This window comes from Neoarius graeffei, chromosome 7 (genome assembly GCF_027579695.1).
Source record: "Neoarius graeffei isolate fNeoGra1 chromosome 7, fNeoGra1.pri, whole genome shotgun sequence".
NCBI classification, from domain to species: domain Eukaryota; kingdom Metazoa; phylum Chordata; class Actinopteri; order Siluriformes; family Ariidae; genus Neoarius; species Neoarius graeffei.
This window is the reverse complement of record NC_083575.1, coordinates 77,681,764-77,688,202: the sequence shown is the minus strand read 5'-3', so window position 1 is coordinate 77,688,202 and position 6,439 is coordinate 77,681,764.

Sequence of the window (6,439 nt, the reverse complement as noted above, 5' to 3'; positions counted from 1 at the left end):
CCTGCGACCCTGTAGAAGGATGGAGCGGCTGGAGATAATGAGATGAGATGATGAGAATAATAATAATAATAATAATAATAATAAACAAGAACAAGAAAGACGCCTTTATTTATCACACATACACTCAAGCACAGACTTAAGCACAGTGAAACTCCTCCTCTGCATTTAACCCATCTGAAGCAGTGAACACACACATGTACACACAAGTGAGCAATGAGCACACACACATACCCAGAGCAGTGGGCAGCCATGCTACAGCACCTGGGGAGCAGTTGGGGGGTTAGGTGCCTTGTTAAAGGGCACTTCAGCCCAACCTCAGGCCATGGCTGCCCTATGTTAACCTAACCGCATGTCTTTGGACTGTGGGGGAAACCGGAGCACCCGGAGGAAACCTGCGCAGACACGGGGAGAACATGCAAACTCCACACAGAAAGGCCCCCATCGGCTGCTGGACTTGAACCCAGAACCTTCTTGGTGTGAGGCAACAGTGCTAACCACTACATCATCATCATCATCTCATCTCATCTCATCTCATCTCATCTCATCTCATCTCATTATCTCTAGCCGCTTTATCCTGTTCTACAGGGTCGCAGGCAAGCTGGAGCCTATCCCAGCTGACTATGGGCGAGAGGCGGGGTACACCCTGGACAAGTCGCCAGGTCATCACAGGGCTGACACATAGACACAGACAACCATTCACACTCACATTCACACCTACGGTCAATTTAGAGTCACCAGTTAACCTAACCTGCATGTCTTTGGACTGTGGGGGAAACCGGAGCACCCGGAGGAAACCCACGCGGATACGGGGAGAACATGCAAACTCCACACAGAAAGGCCCTCGCCGGCCACGGGGCTCGAACCCGGACCTTCTTGCTGTGAGGAGACAGCGCTAACCACTACACCACCATGCCGCCCATCATCATAATAATAATAATAATAATAATACCCATTGAAATACAAATTATGATATTAATATGAATATTCTGAGCACTAAACCAATACAGATACAGGTAGAGATACACATAGCGGCATTGCATTAGACCCTTTATACAGACTTAGTGCTATACAAATGTCCACAGTCTTTTCAGCTTTTTATTTGTAGAATGCTCAACACACAGCCTTTAATCCTATAAACCTGAAAGATTTGTGCAAAGATAATAACAGGATACTAGGATAACATTAGGATAATCAATTTTCCTTCTATTTTCCTTTTCCCACACATTTAGATTTATTACATATTATCCATCCACCCATTCATCCATCCAGCCATTCATCCATCCAGCCATTCATCCGGGTCTTAGGGGAAGCTGGAGCCAATCCCGGGTGATTTCGGGCGAGGGGCGGGGCTAAATGTGGTGTAAGTGACGAGATGGCGCACTGCCCAGAATGCAGCATGACGTAACTCCACAGGAGTGTTGCCAGGTCTTGGGTTTACGAGTAAATAGTTGACAAATGTCTGTCTTCATACTGTATCTAAGCTGACATTTACAGTGTATGGTACAGTCTGATCTCATTCTCATCTCATTATCTCTAGCCGCTTTATCCTGTTCTACAGGGTCGCAGGCAAGCTGGAGCCTATCCCAGCTGACTACGGGCGAAAGGCGGGGTACACCCTGGACAAGTCGCCAGGTCATCACAGGGCTGACACATAGACACAGACAACCATTCACACTCACATTCACACCTACGGTCAATTTAGAGTCACCAGTTAACCTGCATGTCTTTGGACTGTGGGGGAAACCGGAGCACCCAGAGGAAACCCACACGGACACGGGGAGAACATGCAAACTCCGCACAGAAAGGCCCTCGCCGGCCACGGGGCTCGAACCCGGACCTTCTTGCTGTGAGGCGACAGCGCTAACCACTACACCACCGTGCCACCCGTATGGTACAGTCATTACAGATAAAGCGTAATAAGTTAAAAAAATGTCTTTACTGTTTTTTACAGGTTTAAAGATTCAAAACTACAATCCAGCCACTGGGGGGTGCATAAGCGTACTCTTGGTGCCGGTCCCAAGCCCGGATAAATGGAAAGAGTTGCGTCAGGAAGGGCATCCGGTGTAAAACTGTGCCAAATCTCACATGCGGATTGAAAAGAGAAATACCATACCGGATCGGTCGGGACTTGGGTTAACAACGGCCGCCTCCAGTACTGTTGGTCAACAGGGTGCCAGTGGAAAGTATGCTACTGTTGCGCCAAAACGGAGAAGGAGAAAGAGAGGGGGGAGGCGTGTTAGAAAAGAGTGTGAAAGATGGAAGGGAAGGAGCTTAGAATTGAGGGTAGGAACACTGAATGTGGGAACACTGACTGGCAGAGCAAGAGAGTTAGCAGGTATGATGGAAAGAAGGAAGCTGGACATTTTGTGTGTGCAGGAGACGAGGTGGAAGGGAAGCAAGGCCAAGAACACTGGAGGTGGATGCAAGTTGTTTTATTATGGAGTCGATGGAAAGAGAACTGGTGGTGTTGTTTTGAGGGGAGAGTTGGTCAACAGTGTGATTGATGTGAAGAGGGTTTCAGATAGAGTGATAGGCATGAAGTTGGAGATTCAAGGAGTGGTAATCAATGTTGTGTGTGCGTACGCCCCACAGGTTGAATGTGAGAATGAAGAGAAAGAGTTTTTCTGTAGAAAGTATACAGAGGGAGGAGCGTGTGCTGATAGGAGCAGATTTCAATGGACATGTTGGTGAGGGAAACAGAGGAGATGAGGATGTGATGGGCAGATATGGTGTAAGAGAGAGAAATGTGGAAGGGCAAATGTGGTTGATTTTTCAAAAAGGATGAATTTGGCAATAGTCAATACATACTTCGAGAAGAAAGAGCAGCACAGGGTGACATTTAAGAGTGGAGGAAGATCTACACAGGTGGACTACATACTCTGCAGAAGGGGTAACCTGAAGGAGATTGGAGACTGTAAAGTGATGGCAGGGGAGAGTGTACGGGTAACTAGACAACATAGAGTGGTCGTGTGCAGGATGAGCTTGAAAGCAAAAAAGAGGACGCGTGAAATAGTAGAGCCAAAGATTAAGTGGTGGAAACTAAAAGAGGTTGAACATCAGAAGGAGTTTAGGGAAGAAATGAGACAGGCATTGAGTGGTCATGGAAGTCTGCCAGAAGATTGGGATACTACTGCTATACTAGTAAGAGAGGCAGCAAGGAAGGTGCTTGGGTGGTCATCGGGAAGGAGGAAGGAGGACAAGAAGACATGGTGGTGGAACAAAGAAGTGCAGGAAATTATAAAAGAGAAGAGGCTAGCAAAGAAGAATTGGGATGATCAGAGAGACAAGGAAAGCAGGTGGTTATACAGAGAGACGAGACAGAAGGCAAAAAGAGCGGTAGCGAAGGCGAAAGCAGATGCATACCAGGAGTTGTATGAAAGACTGGAGACCAAAGAAGAAGAGAAAGACCTGTACAGACTAGCTAGGCAGAGAAACAGGGAAGCGAGGGATGTACAGCAGGTAAGAGTGATGAAAGATGTAAATGGAAATGTGCTGACAAACAAAGAGAGTGTATTCAGAAGGTGGAAAGAGTACTCTGAGGATTTATTAAATGAGGAGAATTCAAGAGAGAAAAGGTCAGATTTGTTGGAGACAGCAAATCAGGAAGCAGAGTTGGTTAGTTAGGATGAGGTGAGGGCAGCCATGAGAAGAATGAAGACTGGGAAAGCAGTTGGACCAGATGGTATCCCAATTGAGGCTTGGAGATGTTTAGGTGAGACGGCTGTGGAGTTCCTAACGAGATTGTTTAATAAGATCTTAGAGAATGAAAAAATGCCGAATGAATGGAGAAAGAGTGTGCTAGTTCCAATATACAAGAATAAGGGAGATGTACAGAGCTGCAGTAATTACAGAGGGATAAAACTGATGAGCCACACCATGAAGTTATGGGAAAGGGTATTGGAGGCGAGATTGAGAAGAGAGGTGGCAATCTATGAACAGCAGTACAGGTTTATGCCAAGGAAGAGCGCATCGGATGCAATATTTGCTTTAAGAATGTTAATGGAGAAGTACAGAGAAGGCCAGAGAAAGCTACACTGTGTGTTTGTAGACCTGGAGAAGGCATACGATAGAGTGCCAAGAGATGAGTTGTGGTATTGTATGAGAAAGTGTGGAGTGAATGAGAAGTATATTAGAGTGGTGCAAGACATGTATGAGAACAGTGAAACAGCAGTGAGTGAGGTGTGCAGTTGGAACAACTGAATGGTTCAAGGTGAAGGTGGGACTTCATCAAGGATCTGCTTTGAGTCCTTTTTTGTTTGCCATAGTGATGGATAGCTTGACAGATGAAGTGAGGCAAGAGTCACCATGGAACATGATGTTTGCTGTGATATGTGGTGAAAGTAGAAAGGAGGTTGAGCTGGGTTTGGAGAGATGGAGGTATGCATTGGAACAAAGAGGAATGAAGGTGAGCAGTAGCAAAACAGAATACATGTGCATCAATGAGAATGGGGATGAGAGCGTAGTGAAAATGCAAGGAGTAGACATAAAGAAAGTTGGATGAATTGAAGTACCTGGGGTCAACTGTGCAGGAAAATGGGGGCTGAGATAGTGAGGCAGGCAGGGTGGAGCAGTTGGAGAAGGATTTCGGGAGTCATTTGTGATAGGAAAGTCCCAGCCAGGGGCGGTCCTGGGGGCGGGCCGACCGGGCAGCCGCCCGGGGCGGCATCGCGGGGGGGGGGGGGGCACGAGCGCGGGCGCGAAAAAAAAAAGGTCCCCCCCCCCACAAAAAAAGGTCCCCCCCAAAAAAAACCCTGAAAAAAAAAAACAAGACGGGCGTGTGTGTGTGTGAACATTTTGGATGGGGAAGCCCAATAGACCCTTTTCACTGACGTCACCGGAAACCGGAAGTAAACAAACCCTGCGCCATATTGGAAGACCAACAAACTCGTGATTAGGGGGAAATAATGGCAGCGCGCGGAATTTAAACCCACGAGGCACTTGATTCATCATAAACCTACAATGGTAAACTTTTGTGCTGTGTTAGGGTGTTCCAACAAAGCTGATGGGAAAGGTGAAAAGAAGTCTTTCTACAGAATACCAGCTGTGATTGAGATACAAGCAAACCAAGGAGCTTTCTGCCAGGAGACAGAGAATACAGTGGTGCTTGAAAGTTTGTGAACCCTTTAGAATTTTCTGTATTTCTGCATAAATATGACCTAAAACATCATCAGATTTTCACACAAGTCCTAAAAGTAGATAAAGAGAACCCAGTTAAACAAAAGTGGTTGTCTAGCAAAATGGCATAAAGGTAATTCAAATGTACTTATTTATTGTCTTTATGTTTGTATGTATTGCATGTGTTTGTTTTTTTTACACATACATTGTACACCATACTGATTTTAGTTGTACACTTTTAGACATACATTTTAAATTTTTTTTTTATGCATAAGGACCACAATGGAAATAAGTTCATCTGAGCTTTTTTGTGTTATCCTTTTGACATATGTGCAAGGTACATAAGCACCATTTATTTATTTATTTATTTATTTTTTGTATCAACCTTGAGCAGTGTCAATAAATCAAATCAAATGAAACAAAAATATTATAATTGGTCATTTATTTATTGAGGAAAATGATCCAATATTACATATCTGTGAGTGGCAAAAGTATGTGAACCTTTGCTTTCAGTATCTGGTGTGACCCCCTTGTGCAGCAATAACTGCAACTAAACGTTTTCGGTAACTGTTGATCAGTCCTGCACACCGGCTTGGAGGAATTTTAGCCCATTCCTCCGTACAGAACAGCTTCAACTCTGGGATGTTGGTGGGTTTCCTTACATGAACTGCTCGCTTCAGGTCCTTCCACAACATTTCGATTGGATTAAGGTCAGGAATTTGACTTGGTCATTCCAAAACATTAACTTTATTCTTCTTTAACCATTCTTTGGTAGAATGACTTGTGTGCTTAGGGTCGTTGTCTTGCTGCATGATCCACCTTCTCTTGAGATTCAGTTCATGGACAGATGTCCTGACATTTTCCTTTAGAATTCGCTGGTATAATTCAGAATTCATTGTTCCATCAATGATGGCAAGCTATCCTGTCCCAGATGCAGCAAAACAGGCCCAAACCATGATACTACCACCACCATGTTTCACAGATGGGATAAGGTTCTTATGCTGGAATGCAGTGTTTTCCTTTCTCCAAACAGAACACTTCTCATTTAAACCAAAAAGTTCTATTTTGGTCTCATCCGTCCACAAAACATTTTTCCAATAGCCTTCTGGCTTGTCCACGTGATCTTTAGCAAACTGCAGACGAGCAGCAATGTCCTTTTTGGAGAGCAGTGGCTTTCTCCTTGCAACCCTGCCATGCACACCATTGTTGTTCAGTGTTCTCCTGATGGCGGGCTCATGAACATTAATATTAGCCAATGTGAGAGAGGCCTTCAGTTGCTTAGAAGTTACCCTGGGGTCCTTTGTGATCTCGCCGACTATTACAC